At 42.9% G+C, this 20,756-nt stretch overlaps 1 pseudogene; it reads left to right on the forward strand.

Annotated features, from left to right (window-relative positions):
* The first annotated feature begins 8,674 nt into the window (after positions 1-8,674).
* LOC127633351 (SH3 and cysteine-rich domain-containing protein 2-like) overlaps positions 8,675-20,756 on the forward strand; it is a 53,688-nt pseudogene continuing 41,606 nt past the window's right edge.

Here is a 20,756-nt window from a genome sequence, read left to right on the forward strand (position 1 = left end):
TAAGGCTCGGTCTACCTCCTCTGGGGCAGCTTTGCTTGCAGGATTACCACCTGACCCCTAAAGGGGTCGTGGGAACCTTGGGCACATAGCCCGATCGGGGTCTCAGGATCACGTGAGAGTCTACCAGACCGAACTCCAGGCAACTGTTGCTGAGAAAAAATACTTGCAGGTCCCCAACCCTATTGATAAAGTTGGGCTGAAGAAGTGGTGGAAGATCGCACCGCCATGCCCATCTCCTGACTCGAGTCTGAAGCCAGTGCTGGATAGATCTCATATGCATCAACCCGAGTGGTGCGGCTGTCGCTGAGGACGTCATATACCTCAGGAGCCTCTGGAACCATTTCAGTGGGACCACCGTACCCTGCCTGAATGACTTCGGGCAGTTCAGCACCATCTACGTGCACTCACTCGTGAGACGCACTATCATGGAGACTGAGTCTAACTCCTTCCTGAGAAAAGATATGCTCTGAACCGGGGAGAGCTTGCTCTTTTCCCAGTTGACCTGAAGCCCTAAATGGCTGAGGTGCTGGAGCACCAGGTCCCTGTGTACGCACAGCAACTCTCAAGAGTGTGCTAGAATCAGCCAGTCATCGAGGTAGTGGAGTATGCGGATACCCACTGCCCTTAATGGGGCAAGAGCTGCCTCTGCGACCTTTGTGAAGACGCGAGGGGACAGGGACAGGCTGAAGGGGAGGACCTTTCACTGATACGCCTGGCCTGGCCTGGTAAGCAAACCGTAGGAAGGGTCTGTTATGAGGTAAAACCGAAATGTGAAAGTACGCATCCTTCATGTCTACTGCCGCAAACCAATTCTGATGCCGGACGCACACCAAAATGCATTTCCGCATCAGCATCTTGAACGAGAGTCTGTACAGGACCCTGTTCAGAACTCCAAGGTCTAAGATTGGCTGCAACCCTCCGCCTTTGGAGTAAGTGCTGTAGAACCCTTTCTTCAAATCATCTGAAAAGACAGGCTCTATCGCACCCTTTCGCAGAAGGGTCACAATCTCCGCACGCATTCTTGCCCTCCACTGAGGTGAAGCAGATGCCAGTTAACCAGGGCAGGTGCTGGCTCTGGTTCTGGCCAGCCACCGCGACGGGTTGGAAGCGTTAGCCACACATCCAAGCTCCGGGAGAGGGGCTTTGGGGACAATCTGACGTGTCTGGGGGTGGGGCCTTGTGGCGGGGGGAGCAGGAAGCGGCATGTCGAGGAGCCTCACTCCTTACTCCATATACCCAGCATCGGGGGGGGTTCGGCGATGGGAAAGGAGGACTATTTGACCATTCTTATAGCTAGTCACAACCGCCTGGCCGTGGGTGTGTGTGGTGCAGCCATGCGCATGAAGGCGGGGGGCCCACTTTCGTGGCGTCCAGGCCGCAGGTGCTCAGTGTCCAGTTGCCGTGATAACTAGTGCTCGCGCAGTGATCTTTGTGGCCCTGAGTGCGAGGTCGGTCGCCAAGCGCAGCTCCTGCATCACATCGGGATCAGGACTACCCACGTGCAGCTCTTTTATTGCCTTGGCCTGGTGTATTTGCAGGAGGGCCATGACATGCAGAGCGGAAGCGGCCTGTCCAGCCATCATCGAGGGTAGTGAGAGCGGACGAACTGGGAAGTTGGTTTCGGGCATTGGTTGGGGGAGGCATCAATGTGTTTTGCTCTAATACAGGAATATATACTCTTTTAACGCTGTCGATGCACCCAAGGGCAGAGGAGCGAAAGCCACGGGAAAACGGCATATATCCAACAGCATACGCTTCTTCGTTTAGAGGTGAATGGACCGGCAGTGGGATTCAGCTCACTGACACACAACTGCTCGGCTCTGCCGCAAAAATCTGAATGAGTGTCCGGGAAAGTTTGGGGCTCCCAAGAGCGACCCCTAGTGTCACTACATCAACACAACGTCGAGTAAGTGACATAACTGGAACTAAATACTATCTTCATAAGTCCACCCAACAGAAGCATCTTAGTTACACAAACATTGATTTAAGATGTGCCTATATGTGGATGCACTCGTCTCTTTGAATGTTAGAGTGAGAAAGTTTCAGAATTGTTTTGACTTCAAAATCAATAACGAGTGGATATTTTAAGCTTGATTTTCACTTTTCTCTCATTTCAGATGTCTTTCGCTGTCTGTCTCTCTGTGGTATGTCGATTGTCTTCAATTGTTGAAAACACCTCTGACTTCAGCATTCTAATTTAATAATAGCTGGCGGTGCACCTCACACACACACACACACACACACACACACACACACACACACACACACACACACACACACACACACACTATCATTACAGTCAGTTAGGATCTTTAGCCCCATAGGTGACATTTTTCTTCTTTAAGCCCAGAATAAAACAATGAAACACACACACACACATCTCTCTCTCTCTTGCACACACACACACACACACACACACACACATCACATCTCATTAGAGTCTGGGCTTTGAATGGGCCAACCCAGAACATAAAGCTTTTTGGATTATTGTCTTGTCAATGTTACTTTTGCTGTATGTTTCTGCTTCTGTTGAAAGATGAGTTTTAAAGCTCCGTTGCTTTTGCCAATTGCTGTTTTTCCTTCAGGATTATTTCTAGCTCCATCCAGTTTAGCCACCATCATGGTTCACTGTAGGGATATTGTTAGAAATATAGAGGCCCAAAAGTGCAGTGTTGATGTCGTCTGATCAAGAATCACGCATGCTTGTGTGTGTGAGCGAGAAATCGCTTTCCCAAGCGCTTATCAGCCATCCATGATTTTTTTAACAGATAAATTCCAAATGTTTTCCATATTTTGACAGATAAAAAACAGTAAGAAAAAATTAAAACCATTTGAAACTAGCACAAGTTTTTATTTTGTTCGTCTTCATGGAATATATGTGGCTTCTCTTTCTCTGCATGCTTGTGTTTGACAGAGAGCAAAAGAGCATTTTCTTTAGTGTAGACTCCTATACACTAAGTTGTCCTAAACACTGCAACTCCAAAAATCATCTGTGTTATGTGTTAAGAAGATGCTGAGAAAAGGAATTGGTGTTATTGTCAGTCACTTTTACTTAGACCAATAACAACACAGGAAAAAGCAATAAAAAGAATATCGAACTATGTCAAAGCAACAAACCCAGAACAATCAATCAATACTGAGGCCGCATTGCTCACTTCGTGAATGCAGTCGCCTTGATAAAGCATGAATAACGTATCATACTTGTTAGCTGGGTTACTTTAAAAGGTATAAGCTACACCCAAGTAAAACATTCCTGAATTGTCATTTTTAGTTTCTGAAAGCTAACATTGGCTTTATTAAGATATCAAATACAAATAGAATGGCAAACTTATACAGTGCATCCGGAAAGTATTCACAGCGCTTCACTTTTTCCACATTTTGTTATGTTACAGCCTTATTCCAAAATGGATTAAATTCATTATTTTCCTCAAAATTCTACAAACAATACCCCATAACGTCAATGTGAAATAAGTTTGTTTGAGATCTGTGCAAATTTATTAAAAAGAAAAATAGAATAACAAATCACATGTACATAAGTATTCACAGCCTTTGCTCAATACTTTGTTGAAGTACATTTGGCACCAATTACAGCCTCAAGTCTTTTTGTGTATGATGCTACAAGCTTGGCACACCTATTTTTGGGCAGTTTCTCCCATTATTCTTTGCAGGACCTCTCAAGCTCCATCAGGTTGGATGGGGAGCGTCGGTGCACAGCCATTTTCAGATCTCTCCAGAGATGTTCAATCGGGTTCAAGTCTGGGCTCTGGCTGGGCCACTCAAGGACATTCACAGAGTTGTCCCGTAGCCACTCCTTTGTTATCTTGGCTGTGTGCTTAGGGTCATTGTCCTGCTGGAAGATGAACCTTCGCCCCAGTCTGAGATCCAGAGTGCTCTGGAGCAGGTTTTCATCAAGGATGTCTCTCTACATTGCTGCATTCATCTTTCCCTCGATCCTGGATAGTCACCCTGTTCCTGCCCACAGCATGATGCTGCCAACACCATGCTTCACTGTAGGGATAGTATAGAGACAGAGCGCAACGCGTCATAATCTGAAGACCACGCCCACCGAGAGGAAAAACAATCCAACCGTCTCCACTGACTTTGCATTGCGAGAGGCTGCCTCCTTGTAATTTATGGCATATAACAAAAGACAGAAAAATGCCAAAAAGCTGCTGTGTGACAAGGTGTACAGCAAACAAGCTAAAAAAAAACTGAAATAAATTTGTATAAGCTTCCGAACCGTAAAAACCAGCCTTTAAGGAGACAAAAGTGGATACACGCAATAAGACGTGAAGCATCAGCAGGAAGAGTGGGTAAATTGTGGGATCTTGACAATAAAATTTTACTTCTAACTATCTCCTCCTCTCAGGTTCACATAGGGTGGTGAAATATGCAATCGACATGGTTAAAATTATGAATATTTTTTTTTTTTTTTACAATATCATGTCGTGTTCCAGTGGCCGTTGTTCAAGAACTAGTTGTGCTCTCTCTCAATTTATCCACTTTTATGTCTTGAAACAAACCGTTTTTTATAAAAATTTATTTCTGGGTTATTTAGCTTGTTTGCTGTCCACCTTGTCACACAGCAGCTTTTAGAAAATGTTTTGTTTTTTGTTATTAGTCATAAATGACAAGGAGGCAGCCTCTCACAATGCAAAGTCAATGGAGACGGTTGGATTGTTCCACCCCCGGTGTGGGCGTGGCCTAAATACGCTCGGTTTCTATTGGCCAGGTGATGAGTGGTGCCTGGTTTCGTCCAGACATGACACTTGCCATTCAGTCAAAAGAGTTCAATCTTTGTTTCATCAGACCAGAGAATTTTGTTTCTCATGGTCTGAGAGTCCTTTAGTTGCCTTTTGGCAAACTCCAGGCAGGCTGTCATGTGCCTTTTACTGAGGAGTGGCTTCCTTCTGGCCACTCTACCATACAGGCCTGATTGGTGGAGTGCTGCAGAGATGGTTGTTCTTCTGGAAGTTTCTCCTCTTTCCACAGAGAAACACTGGAGCTTTGTCAGAGTGACCATCGGGTTCTTGGTCACCTCCCTGACTAAGGCCCTTCTACCCCGATCGCTCAGTTTGGCCGGGCGGCCAGCTCTAAGAAGAGTCCTGGTGGTTCCAAACTTCTTCCATTTATGGATGATGGAGGCCAATGTGCTCATTGGGACCTTCAATGCTGCAGAAATTCTCCAGATCTGTGCCTCGATACAATCCTGTCTCGGAGGTCTACAGACAATCCTTGGACTTCATGGCTTGGTTTGTGCTCTGACATGCACTGTCAACTGTGGGACCTTATATAGACAGGTGTGTGCCTTTCCAAATCATGTCCATTCAACTGAATTTACCACAGGTGGACTCCAATCAAGTTGTAGAAACAGCTCATGGATGATCAGTGGAAACAGGATGCACCTGAGCTCAATTTTGAGTGCCATGGCAAAGGCTGTGAATACTTATGTAAATGTAATTTTTTTCGTTTTCTATTTTTTATAAATTATCAAAAATTTCAAACAAACTACTTTCATATTGTCATTATTGGGTATTGTTTGTAGAATTTTGAGGAAAATAATTAATTAAATCCATTTTGGAGTAAGGCTGTAACATAACAAAATGTGGAAAAAAGTGAAGCGCTGTGAATACTTTCCGGATGCACTTTATAAACACAAAACTATTCATATCTGTACTCTGTATAAGCTGATACCTAAAACTATTGGTCTTCAAAAATTGGTATCGTGCATCAGTCTATGGCATCTATATCAGAACATTCTGAGGTCACAGGCAAATTTTCATCAGTTTTCCATGCTAGGGGGCACTATTAATTAAGAAAATCCTAATCGTGTTACTATTATCAAGCAGTGGAAATTTGACACCAAAACAGCTTTCTACAGCAGGGGTTGGCAACCAATGGTACGCAGATAGCAGCTAAATAGATAAACTTTTTTATTCAATGTGGCATGCCAATCTACCGATTTTTGTAATTCATCATAATAATGCAGCTTGTTTATTTACAGTAGTTATGAGCAGAATGGGAAGCTAAACACATTAAAGTGTGATGAAACTGCCCTGAGTGTGATTCAAAATCAGTGCATGCTGTCACTAAAGCTGAACGAAGACATACCAATTATGAAGAAACACTGGAATTCATGTTCAATTAAACTTTATACCTAAACTGTTAAGCTGATAATATAATTCGTAATGAAAATGCAAAATAGAAGCATTTTCACACATTACATAGAGGCTATATACATGCATGGGGTGGGGGTGTTCGGCTCTGGTACTTTGTTAAAAATGTTATGTATACCTGGTCTAAAGCATCAACAGGATCTATTCTGTCAAATTTTATTTACAAAGTCTACAGCTGACACAGAGACCAGTGAGATATGTCAGGACACTTATTTCATTAATATCTTTAAGGGAGTAGACAAATTGTTTTGTATACATTTCCATAAAAAAAATATTTTTTAAAAAACTTTAAGAATCGTTCAAATGAAGATCAGGGAACTTTATATTTTTACCCAGCTCTAAGTCTTAGAGCTAATTAGTGGTGCTTGCCAAAGGCAAGGCATCACTATTGTTATTCGCAATAATAATTATTCTTCCACACAAAAGTTCGGCGCGTAACTTGTCCCGCAGCTTTTGTCACACACCCCTGAGTGAGGCGTCAAATTATGCGGCCTATTGAGGAGAGGTGTGCTATGACTTTTATAAGTGATCGGGGGTACGGTATTTGCCCCAGGGGCAAAAAAGCGGCCGAAAAAATCCCATAGACTTAACATTGCGACAAACTTTGACGAGTCACAGCTCCGAGCGAGAATTTCGCAGAAACGTGTCATTTGCCACATTTGAAGAGGCTGGCAGGCTCTGTAAGAGCATACCTCAATATGGGGTAAAAGTATGCTCTGTAAGAGCATACCTCAATATGGGGTAAAAGTTGCACCCCTGGGGGGCAGGAGCTGCCCAAATTTGCCCCACTGACTTACAGTGGTGTAGGACGGCCCATGAAATGAAATTGCATAGGGATTTTTTATTGAACATAGCTCTGGATCACAGTGTCATAGAGACAAGGGGGCAGGCTCATTTTACTCAGATGACCAGTCAGTCTCTCAGGATCATTGTGAAGCTATCAAGCCACGCCCTAGCAACCATTTAGAGCACCTTAGCAACAAGTCCCATAGACTTCTAATGAAACAGTTCAAAGGGATATCTCCGGATAGAAGTGTCATAGAAACACAAGGGTGGTCTTGTTTGACTCTGGGCAGCAAACAGCCAATCATGAATCACCTCAACACTTCCTAGCCCCTCCCTAGCAACCATTGTTGAGCACCTTAGCAACCAAAATCCATAGAGGGATATCTTCCGTTCTGAATGTCACAGAGGCATGGGAGTTGGTTTATATCATTCATACTGACAAGCAGCCTTTGGAGATTCATGATTGGCAGCTACCAAGCCACTCCCTAGCAACTAAACAGAGTACCCTAGTAACCGTTTAGCAATAACTATATCTCTGCACCAGAAAATCATAGAGACTTCTGGGTTGATTTATTTCAATCCGGATGGCAAGGAGACTTGATAAGTATCACTATGGTAACTGCCTAGCAACCAGATGGGGTTATCCTAGCAACCGAGTAACAAATCACATATCTCTGCATCAGAAAAACGTAGAGACTTCTGGGTTGATTTATTTCAACCAGATGGGGGTACCCTAGCAACCGGGTAACAAATCACATATCTCTGCACCAGTAAATCGTAGAGACTTCTGGGTTGATTCATTTCAATCTGGATGGCAAGGAGACTTGATAAATATCACTATGGTAACTGCCTAGCAACCAGATGGGGTTACCCTAGCAACCGAGTAACAAATCACATATCTCTGCATCAGAAAAATGTAGAGACTTCTGGGTTGGTTTATTTCAATCAGGATGGCAAGGACACTTGATAAGTATCACTATGGTAACTGCCTAGCAACCACATGGGGTTACCCTAGCATCCGAGTCACAAATCACATATCTCTGCAAAAGAAAATCGAAGAGACTTCTGGGTTGATTTATTTCAATCAGGATGGCAAGGAGACTTGATAAGTATCACTATGGTAACTGCCTAGCAACCAGATGGGGGTACCCTAGCAACCGGCTAACAAATCACATATCTCTGCACCAGAAAATCGTAGAGACTTCTGGGTTGATTTATTTCAATCAGGATGGCAAGGAGACTTGATAAGTATCACTATGGTAACTGCCTAGCAACAAGGAGGGGTTACCCTAGCAACCAAGTAACAAATCACATATCTCTGGATCAGAACATCGTAGACACTTCCGGGTTGACAGATTTTACTCAGGATAGCAAGGAGACTTGATAAATATCACTATGGTAACTGCCTAGCAACCAGATGGGGGTACCCTAGCAACCGAGTAAAAAAAAAATATCTCAGCAGTTATAAAATGCTATTTGACGAGTTTTGCCATGGCAAGCACCACTCACATTTTCTTCAGGAAATGTACATTCTAGTTTAAGATTATGCAATTGTGATTATGTGAATACAATGGTAATCTGTTATTGATTATATTTAATGGTTAGTACTGATTGCATCAAGTGCTTGCATTAACACAGCTAGACACAAAATGTTCCGTTCTCTTCTAGAATGTGTCAGTAATGTTGATGTTGTCTCTCCTCTGTAGTCCGTCATGTGGAGTAAAAGCGTTGATAACTTCTTCCAGTGCACCAGCAATGAAGCTCAGCATTCTCCAGACTTCATCTCTGAACATCCTCCACCTGCCCTGGAACCTCCATCTCCTCCACCGTTTCAAGTGTGTCCTCTGCCATTTGATCGTTCACCTTCACTGTCACCATCGATCAGCCCCAACCCATCGCTGTCATCGCAGTCGCCTGCCATCAGTCCCTCGATCTCTCTCAGTTCTAAAGCCTTGTTCTGTATGGAGAAGAAACATTAATTCCAGGAATACGTGTTTCGCCGACCAACTGTTTGTCAGCTGTGCAAGCAAATTGTAATAGGTACATTGAGATACACACCTCATATACACACAGACCCTGTGGCTGCAAATTTAAAGGGTTAGATCACCCCAAAATTACAATTCTGTCAAAATGTACTCATGTTGTACCAAAGTCATATGATGTTCTTTTTTCTGTTGAACCCAACATTTTGGGGTGAACTACATATCCCTTTGTATAATAAACATGAGGTTGATTACAAGTTCCAAAAATTCATAAATGTCATCATATGCAATTTCTCTCTTTAAATATCTCTCTCTCTGTCTTTCTAGGGAACTCTAAGCAGGGTTTGCGGTGTAAATCGTGTAAAATAGGAGCTCATCTCTGGTGTTCTTCTGAGCTTTCCCAACAAGCCTGCCAAGGCACGGTGAGGCAGTTCAGTACACATTACCAAAAACGTCTCGGTTACTGTTACCTCATGGAGGGAATGAGATATTTTGTCGATTCAGGAGCCGGCTTTTAACCACTCATTCAAGGTTTGTGCTTAGGAGCTGAGACAGAATCCTGGCCATTTCATCAGGTCACAACGTCTCATTCCCTCCATCAGGAACAGGGTTTAAAACAGTAGCCAAGACGTTCCCAATCTGTCACTCACTCAACATTGTGTCGATGTAGTGGCATTAGGGGTCCCTAAACAAATGCCACAACCAGCTGAACTGCGTTACGTGGACTGGCAGTGCATGTGCAGGCAGGAAAGACATCCAGGGTTTCTGGAGATTATAAAACCATGCAAATGTATTGGGTGTCGCCCAGCCCGCTGCTCTACAGATGTCTGCTAGAGCAGTGCCATTCGCCAAGGCCCAGGAGGAAGCCACGCTCCTAGTGGAGTTTGCTCGTACTCCCAGGGGAAATGGCATGCCCTGGGCCTGATATGCCAAGGTGATGGCATCCTTAATTAAGTGGGCCATCCTTTGTTTGGAGACATCCTTTCCTTTCTGCTGACTACCAAAATAGACAAAGAGCTGCTCAGCGCGTCTAAAGCTCTCCGTGCGGTCCAAATAGATACGCATAGCAGTACCGGACACAGCAACGACAAGGCTGGGTCTGCCTCCTCCTGGCACAGTGCTTGCAGGTTCACCACCTGGTCCCTAAAGGGCATAGTGGGAACCTTGAGCAAATAGCTTGAGCTTGCTCTTTTCCCAGTTGACCCAAAACCCCAGATGGCTGAGGTGTCTTAGCACCAGGTCCCTGTGCACACACACAACAGATCTCGAGAGTGAGCTAAATTCAGCCAGTCGTTGAGATAGTTGAGGATGCCCACTTCCCTTAGCGGGTCAAGGGCTGCCTCTTCAACTTTTGTAAAGACGCGAGGCAACAGGGACAGACTGAAGGGGAGGACCTTGTAATGATATGCCTGGCCCTCGAAAGCGAACTTAAGAAACAGTCTGTGCCGAGGTAAAATCGAGACTTGGAAGTACGCGTCCTTCAGGTCTATCGCCGCAAATAAATCTTGACGTCGGACACATGACAGGATGCGCTTCTAGTTCAGCATCCTGAACGGGAGTTTGTGCAGAGCCCGATTCAGCACTCGCAGGTCCGAGATTGGCCACAACCCACCGCCTTTCTTTGGTACAATAAAGTAGGGGTTGTAGAAATCCTTCTTCTTAGTAGGAGGAACAAGCTCTATCGTGTCCTTCTGTAGAAGGACTACAATCTCTGCAGGCAGGACAGCGACATCCTCACCTCTTACCGAGTGAAATAGACGCTATTGAACCTGGACGGGCACCTGGCGAACTGAATCGTGTCGAAGTCGAATCGGATCGTCCTGGCCAGCCAATGCGACGGGTTGGAAAGCACTAGTTAGTTAGCCCTGGTGGACTTGCAGGAGGGCCATGGCATGCAGGGTGGAGGCTGTCTGTCCAGTGGAACTGTAAGCCTTAGCCGCCAGGGATGACATAGACTTAAATACCTTGGATGGGAGTCTCAGGCAATTCCGCCAGGTGGAATCTACCTGAGGAATCTTTGTGTACATTCCCACCGTTGAGGGTAGTCCAGGCAGTATAAGGTGTCTGCCACAACTTCTTGAGCTCCTCATGCACTTCCGGGAAGAATGGAACCAGGGTGCGGCGCGGCACAGAACGGCGCTCTGAGCCCAGGAACCTGTCATCCAGCGAGGGATCAGGGCAGGGTGGAGGGTTCCACTCAAGCCCGACACTCGTTGTGGCCCAGGCAAGCATGGCAGTCAGCTTCAGACTGGGCGAACACACCCGAAGGTGGGAACCCAGCAGAGTTATCTGCATCTGACCGTGCCAGCCCGCTCTCCGATGCTGCGGTCCAGAGCTTATCTTGCTCTCGAGCCCTGGTCACTCTTTTAGAGGAATATACTCTTTTAGGTGTACTCTCTTAAGTGTGGCTGTCAAAACGCCCAGGGGTGTTCTCTGCTCTTATCTGTGCAAGAGGGGGAGAACCCGCTGCAATACGCCATTTATCCAACAGCTTAAAATGCTCTTTTTTAGAGATGAATGGAAAAGCAGTGGAGTACATAGACAGCACTTGGCTCCGAAGAACAAATCTGAATGAGTGGTTGTAAGCCGGCTCCTTTTATACCCGGGGTTTATGGGGGAGTGGCATGCAAATTCCACTCTCCAAATTTCATTGGCCTTTTCTCAAATATCAGAGGTGTTGACAAATAGGTAACTACAAATGATTTTTTTATTTTCAAACAGTTTTTATTTTAGTCATAATTTTTGTCTTTTGACAAAAATGTCCTTTTAATTTAGTTAGTATTTCAACATGTAAAATTCATCATTTTATAAAATTTTATATATCTGACTATAATGGCATCTAATTTTAGTCAACAAAAAACAAATGTAGTTGATGACAAATTAAAAAATGACAAAAACGTATTCAATTTTAACAGACAAAATTTTTAGAAGATTTATAAACTACATTATTGTTAAACATATATTAAACATAATATGTTTAAAATGTAAGACAAGGCCAGTTTTTGACATTGACACCCAGTTCCACTTGGTAGTAATATACGTTTTAGGTGATCCATCATAAGGGGTCAGCGATAAATACAGGTGGAAACGTTTTCCAAAATGTTTTCTGACCGATTCACTGAAACCAGAACCGAAGGTAGTCAAAAAAGCATGTGACTGTAAAAAAAACTCTGTTCCGTTGAAAAAGGAGGGAGCTGGAGCTGGTTGCACATTCAAAGAACTTTAAACCAAACACCACATTAGACTGAATACATTATGACATCACACACTGCTTCAAGGTGACTCTCTCCCTTGGCGTCTCCCTCTCAACTTCAGCTTTGCTCCCGGCTTTGTCCCCCGCCTACTCACGACATCATCACTCACTGCTGGGCGAGATCATTCACCCCAGGTGCACACCTCGGCTCCTCTCCGTGCTCACTCTTCCACGCTTGGCCTGCCACAGAAACCACGTTGCATTTAAGGGACGAAGCGCAATTTGTCTTGAATGCATCCTGGACAGCTTCTCCTCTTCTGTCAATCAACCGCTGCACTAAAACAAAAGTTTCAAGTTTGCCCATTATACCACCCCTGGAGTCAAGTTCGAATCCAGGACATGCTGAGTGACTCCTACCAGGTCTCCTAAGCAACCAAACTGGCCCGATTGCTAGGGAGGGTCGAGTCATATGGGACAACCTTCTTGTGGTCACTATAATGTGGTTCGCTCTCAGTGGGGCTTGTGATGAGTTGTGCGTGGATGCCGCGGAGAATAGCATGAAGCCTCCAAACGCGCTATGTCTCCGTGGTAACACGCTCGGATTGATGGTCTCAGACACGGAGCCAACTGAGATTCGTCCTCCGCCACCTGGATTTAGGCGACACCACCACGAGGACCTAGAGTGCATTAGGAATTGGGCATTCTAAATTGGGGAGACAAAAAAGAAAGTTTGCCCATTACCAGCAGCTTTAAAAGGAAATAACCCTCCGATCAGACATATACAAGTATGAGAACATCACAGATCTATTTGAGTGTGTCCAATATCAACATGCAAGAATGCAGATGTGAAACCGAAACATCTGAAGTTCAGTGAATACATGTACTCCACTAAGGCAATGTCAACATTAATCTAGATACATTTAAAAACAGAGTTTTCATCTTCAAAATGCTCTCCGCCAACACTATAATTTTCAAAGTTTTTCCAAAAATTGCTCGACCACACTAAAACATACAGTATGAAAATGCTATAGTAGTATGGAAAGTTATCATTGTGTTCTGCTGAAAGACAGCAATTCTGTGTAAACTTCTGCCACCTTTAAAGGAATGCAATGTAAATGTTGTACAAAGTAACATTTATATTCAACAATGCTCTCAAAGTAAATAGTAAGCAACAACACTGCTACAATGTGGGCCGCCATCTTGATTGTATTTGATAATAGATCACATGACTACGTCAAATGACATATATAATATATATATATATATATATATATTTTTTTTTTTTTCACATACATCTACACTCCATACCCCATAGTGACAAAGCAAAAAACAGATTTTTGATAACTTTTCAAATGTATTAAAAATAAAAAACTGAAATATCACACTGACATTCTGTAAGTATTCAGACCCTTTGATATGACACTTGAAATTTAGCTCAGGTGCATTCCATTTCTCTGTATCATTTTTGAGATGTTTCTGCACTTTGATTTCTAGTCCACCTGTGGTAAATTCAATTGATTGTACATGATTTGGAAAGGCACACACCTGTCTATATAAGATCTCACAGCTAAAAATGTATATCAGAGCAAAAGCCAAGCTGTGATGTCAAAGGAACTGCCTGCAGAGCTCAGAGAAAGGATTGTGTCAAGGCACAGATCTGAGGAAGGCTACAAAAATGTTTCGGCTGTATCGAAGGTTCTCAAGAGCAGTGGCTTCCATAATCCTTAAATGGAAGTTTGGAACAACCAGGGCTCCTCCTAGAGCTGTCCGCCCGGCCAAACTGAGCAATCGTTAGAGAAGGGACTTGGTAAGAGAGGTGACCTAAAACCCATGGTCATGTGTGGAGATGGGAGAAACTTACAGAAGCACAACCATCACTTCAACACAGTTGTAGTTATTGTAGTTATGCATTCAACACTACAAGTTATTCAGCCAAAAGTATTGAGTGGTTTTCTCGGTTTCCTTGTTAACATTGTTTGATTAATAGCCTTTATATGACATAGCCTACTAGACAGTGCTCAATTCGGTTACATGTACACTTCAAGGGACTGGTCAGGGTTTATGGAAAGCTGAATGCAGCAAAATACAGAGATATTCTTAATGAAAACCTGGTTAAGAGTGCTCAGGACCTCAGACTGGGCCGAAGGTTCACCTTCCAACAATGACCCTAAGCACACAGCCAAGACAATGCAATAGTGGCTTAGGGACAACTCTGTGAATTTTTTATGATTACGCAGTTTACGCTTTTTTTTAACTTCACAAGCCACAGAGCATAATGTTGCTGTGTTACAGCCTTCGCATGGAGGGCATGTCTATAATACCTTTAAATGCTGTCTAGATAGCAGATTTGGAAAAGCTCTTCTTTCTGCTTTCAATTAATTACAGATATTTTCCCATAGTGCTGGAGCTCTTTATTATGTAATTATTTGCTCCAGAACATATACTCTCTCTTCTCTTCATTACACACATACTGTCTACATAATGAAAACACAATCTGCTCCTCACTGGCTGAACAGGCACTTTTATAATTACCTCACGTTTACTCAAACTAGGTCAATAGACTCCTTTAGACCCTTGTGTGTGTGTGTGTGTGTGTGTGTGTGTGTGTGTGTGTGTGTGTGTGTGTGTGTAATGGTTTTCACACAGAAAACACATTCTGTGATGAAAAATAAGAAAGCAGTAGTGAGGGTTAAAAAATATATTGTCCTGGAAGAGCCTGAATTTTTAGAGAAGGAAGAATTGACATTGTCATGATATGTAATACATGAGTCACCTATTGCCAGCCGGAAGCATAAATGTAATGTTGGGGTTACGGGGCGGGGTCAAGGCAAATAAAAAGGTTGATGGTTAAAACCTAAAAACTGGTCTCGTGTCTTCTCCTTACCGCACAACGAAACAAACATGATCCACTTTTATGTGATATTGCAGCCCCGTCAAGGACGGGCATCAGGAGGCAGCCCAAATTACTTACAAATAACAAGTAATAGCATCCACAAATAGTACCCAAACCCACGCGTCCAAGCTCCGGGCGAGGGGCACTAAGTGGACAATTACGTCTGACGTACCTGGGGGTGGGGGGAGCAGGAAACGCCATGTTGAGGAGCCTTGCTTCGTCCCAAGGTGGCTGCGTTGAGGGGAATCTCGAAGCACTTACCTTGCTCCGCGTATCCGGCATAGGGCGGGTCATCGACTGAGGAGAAGGGCCTTTTGGGCCGTCCTCGAGACTTGTCACAACCAGCTGGCCGGGGTTGTAGGTGTGGTGTGGCCGGGTGTGCGTAGGCGGGGGGCCATGTTCGCAGGGCCCTGGTTGCAAGTGTTCGGTGTCCTGTCGCCGTGATAATGGCGGTCGCAAACACCGATTAGGTGACCCAGTTTTTTAAATGTGAGTACGGGGTGCGGCAAACATAAAACAAAGGAAACATAGGATTTACCTCTCGGCCCTCCAACGGGGTGGATGGTCTGGTTACCTCCCTGGGTCGTACCCAGAGAGAAGAATTTCACTTAAATAGAGATGTTAAATATTGAACTTTTTCTCACCCACACCTGTCATATCAATTCTGAAGTCATGGATTAAACCACTGGAGTTGTATATATTACTTGTATGCTGCTTTTTGGAGCTTTGGAGCTTCACTTACATTGAATGGACCTACAGAGCTGAAATATTCTTCTAAAAATCTTACTTTGTGTTCTGAAGAAAGAAAGTCTTAGACAGATGGCTTAAATGATGAGAGAATTTTCATTTTTGTGTGAATTATTTCTTTAAGTAGCACATGGGGGCCACATTGTCCTCCTTTTGAGATACAATGTTCAACATTGATTTAGTTCTTGTATCTTTTAAGCCCAGAAATTGTTGCATTCTCAAAAGAATGATGCACAATTTTCTGAATTTATGACTGGTGGAATGTTCTGCTGAAGTATTGCTCTACAAATGTTTTTAAAGGCTAAACATAATTATAAATTATTTTATCATCTCTACTTTCCTGGTAATTTATTATACTAATTAACACTCTCTCTACATCAGGGGTCAGTATTATTAAAATGAACAATATTTAATTTTTAATTTATTATTAAAAATGTCACCGTTTTATTCTATTACATTAATACTTTTAAAGCTACTCAAGTTATTCAGCCAAAATTAGTGAGTGGTTTTCTCGTTTCCTTGTTAATGTTGTTTGATAATAGCCTTTATATGACATGGCCTACTAGACAGTGCTCAATTCACATACATGTACACTTCAAATCTGACATTTTGATGCAAATACACTTTTTGTCCCACTGTTTAAATTCACTTTAGACATAAACGACTGCGTTTACATTAAATCCTCAAGACGGGCATTGGCGGAATTATAAAGTATATTTGATCATTTAGGCGCATTAGCGCTCAAACATTAGCCGGCAGCCACCTGTCAATCAAACAGCACGTAGGTACAGACGTCAGTAAAAAGTCAATATTTTATATTTCATCTAGATCAAGCAACCAGTGGTGCTCTTGGTATCGCAATTAATTGATCGAGGACATCTCTCTTTTTTACGATAAACATCTAGGTAATTTTATTACCCAGCCCTATTGATATCATTGCATTAATCTCTCACATCAAACCCAATAATCTCAGTGATAGATAGCTAATTTACAGGCTACATTATAGACACACAGAATCTAGTAAGCAGAAATATGAAATTTACCTCGATATGTTTCTTCAAATTAGAGGCAGTATTAATGCTGATATCTGGCTTGAACAAGTTAAACTCACATGACACGATCAAGCAATTGGCCTTTTTCACTGCAAAAAGCCCTTCCAGGTGTGGCCAAGATGTTCAGCTGTAAACAGTGCTTGAGGCATTCTCCACATCCATAATAGATGGTGCCAGATCTGCAGCTGCCGTTCAAGTTTTTTTTACGTGTGATTTTATTTGACAGGAGTCACAAGACTCTCCCTAGCCAATCATGTTGATAGATCAAAATAAAAGGGAACAGGACAGGGAAGTAGCGAACACAGACAGTGTGAAAATAGCGCAGTAAAACCACTTAAAATGTACTCAAGTAAAAGTATAAAAAATGTTAAACTACTTAAAAAAGTACAATTATTGGGAAAAAGTAGTTACAGTAATGTGAGTATTTGTAATTTGTTACTTTACACCCCAGCATGTCATTTCAAGCAAATAAAAGAAACTCTTCCACAGCTAAAATTCTTTATTTTTTTAATACTTTTTCTAAAGAAAAATAAAGGACCATCTCACCAAGTTCAAATGACTTCTTCTGCAAGTCTAATATGAAAATCTGTACAAATAAAGTAGAATGTAGATTCTTTGTAGATATACTTTTCTGAAATACCAAAACTAGATATAGATATAGCACTAACTGAACTAACGTGGCACTGACATGTGTCGCTTATTCTTAATAATACTGTATTTGTTGACCCTAGAAAATTGAGATTTTGACATTATTGTTTTTATGTGAATAAATGAAACCAAGGTACATTTCATTACACATTATTCATTTAATTATTTGTATTTTGGACCTTTGTTTTGATGGAGAAGAAAATCTAGTGTCATACCATGTCATCCAGGTTTGGTTTTCGACCATTAAAGTTTTTCGGATGGAGCCGCATTGAGAGCCCCATATCTCTTTAACCATATAGTGCCTCAATATAAATATACCAAAATGAAAGTTTGTTCTGATCTACAATGTAAAAGGATATTAAGATATACCTCAAGAGTTGCTGAAGTCAACTGATTTTTGAAATACATCTAACCATGTGTAAAAATAAAATAATAATATTGACACCTTTCTAAGGTTATTTTTTTTAACTGTAAAATAAGTTGAAAATTTTTCCCCCCTCAATTTTTATTATTACTTAATAAATATTGACTTTGTGGTTGCTTTGAAGTATATATCCATGGCATTTAGTATTTTGGCTTTCTTAAACATTTATGTGTCTCTTTCAACAGAAAGAAGAAGAAAAAAAAAAATCAAAAACACAATTTTGAGCTGGGGCCCTTTGGTTGAGTTGTCAAAGATTACCCCTATGCCAAGAGTACACCACACCATTGACAGCATAATCCAGTCTCTTCACTCTACATGTTGCATAACATTACTTCTAGTAAATTATTTATCTTATAAAATACTGAGAACCTGTGATCCCCCAAATATTTTGACAGCTTTTATGTGACTGCCAAAATGGGGCCTGGCCCATCTGCAATTTTGTTGTACATGATTTATTTTTACAAAAGTATAAAAAAAAAGATAATAATGGACAAGACAATGATAAGAGATTAAACATTTTAGGATAGTTCCCCAAAAGAAAAATTCTTAAAAGTCAGCCTGTTTTCTGCACAAATGTATAGTATGATTTAATACTTGGCACAAATTGCATAATGGAAGAAAGTCTTTCTGGTTTTGAATGACATGACTATGAGTAAATGATGGCTTTTAAGTGAACTATCCACTAATCAGGGCTCAACGCTAATGATGTTTTCTACTGGCCAGGGACAGTGCTTCAGATTTGTACTGTCCCTGCAAAACTTTTTACTGGCCCCAACACAAAAATGATAAATAGCTTTTTTTACCATCGTGGCTTTGCAAATGTGTCCGATGACAATAATTTCTTTACATATGTTTTTAAGAAAATGTCTCCCAAAACTGAATCCCGTTTATAATTTGCAAGATATAATTTATGCCTTATAAAATCCCATATATTCGCTTTACAGATATAAATTCATAAATACATCATATTAACCTCAGCCGTCCTGCCATTTACACATGTGCTTTTAAACCAAGAGTTATGTGGAGGAAATTATGGGCTTTCGGTCACCCGTTATACCTCAGCCTCTCTGCCGGGTATAACCCCACGGACCTCCCACTCCCCGCCACGCTTGTATGCTCCAACCGAACGCTGGGGCGCAGTTGCCGTTCACTTCACAGTGGACACGCGATCTCGAGCTTAGAGAACTACACGAGGGTAGTCCTGACCCGGGTCTAATGCAGGAGCTGCGTTCGGTGACCGACTTCGCCCTCCGAGCAACGAAGGTCACGGCGCGGCCTCTCAGGCAGGCGATGTCCACCTTGGTGGTCCAGGAGTGCCACCTCTGGCTCAACCTGGTCGAGTCGCGAGAGGCTGACAAGGTATGTTTCCTTGACGCCCCCATCTCCCAGGTTGGGCTGTTTGGTGACACTGTTGGAGACTTTGCCCGGCAGTTCTCAATGGTGAGGAGGCAGACGGAGGCTATACAGCACATCCTGCCCAGGCGGAGCTACAGACCCCGCACCCCGTCTGCTCGTCGCCCAGCGCGTCCCCCTGCGGTACCAACACCAGCCCCGCCACAGCCCGTCCCTCGGGGCCGGCCATGACGCGGAGCTACCCGCAGGGTAAAACAACAAGTGAGAGAGCACAACAATTGAACTTCTCGGTTACTGACGTAACCTCCGTTCCCTGATGGAGGGAACGGGACATTGTCTCGATGAGTTGACACTAGGGGTCACTCCTGTTGAGCCCAGACATCTCTGATCTTGAGAAAAGGCCAATGGAAATTGGCGTGTGGAATTTGCATGTCACTCCCCGGGACATACAGGTATAAAAGGAGTGATGCTGCAAACACACATCAGGTATCACACTGAGGAGCCGAGCCAAAGACCCGGCCATTTCAGCAGTTGGTTCAGTGTTGCGGCAGGAGGGACACAACGTCTCGTTCCCTCCATCAGGGAACGCAGGTTACATCAGTAACCGAGACGTTCCCTATCTGTCACTCACTCGACATTGTGTCGATGACTTGACACTAGGGGTCCCAATGGAAAACGCCATAAGGGCTGAACCGAGTTATGCAGGCTGGCGGTGCAAGACGGGCAGACCTCTGTGTGCCTCGTAGCCAGCGCAGCAAGCCGTCGCATAACTTCCTCCAACACACTGGCAGACATGAAGCATATTTTCTTTTATTCTTAAAAGGAGCTGTTCATTCAGGTACGAGGGAACCGTCTGAACATGTTTAACCACTGATCAAATTTCACTTATTTTTAAGGTAGGCACTGTTTTAACCGTGTCAAACATGAACGCAATGTAGTTTGACTTATATGTGGGGATATCTTGTTTACTTGCTTCTGTATGTCTAAAACAAATTTTAGAAAGATACAATGCCAATAGTGTCGGAAATTAACAGGGACTTAGGGCAAAAATCTTCTTTTGTCTTTTCACTGAACATAATTTTTTCCCTGCCGCCCGGTTCCTCGCACCATCTTGTGCACAGATGGGCTTTTGCTTCTATCAATCTGCATCAGTTCGGTATTGTACTCCTGCGTTCGCCCCTCTTGTTCAAAATAAACTGTCCTAGTGGGAAAAACTCTTGCTCACAGTTCTGTACTGTGCTTCCCTGCCCTGTGCTGCTGTTTATCTGTCTGAAAAGCCTCACCCACTAGAGGCCAAAAGTGCACAAGTGATGGATGTTATATAAAGAATGCATGAGAAATCACAAAATATAATGTAACCAAATGCTACAATTTAGTTAATAGTAAAATTACTTAGCCAAAATACTTGAGAATAGTTTATGAGAATAAACCTGTAATAGGAATGTGTTTCGGTCACAATGCACTACATGCATTAGCTTAGAGATGATATAGAGACATTTAGA

The sequence above is a fragment of the Xyrauchen texanus genome, chromosome 40, assembly GCF_025860055.1.
Source record: "Xyrauchen texanus isolate HMW12.3.18 chromosome 40, RBS_HiC_50CHRs, whole genome shotgun sequence".
NCBI classification, from domain to species: domain Eukaryota; kingdom Metazoa; phylum Chordata; class Actinopteri; order Cypriniformes; family Catostomidae; genus Xyrauchen; species Xyrauchen texanus.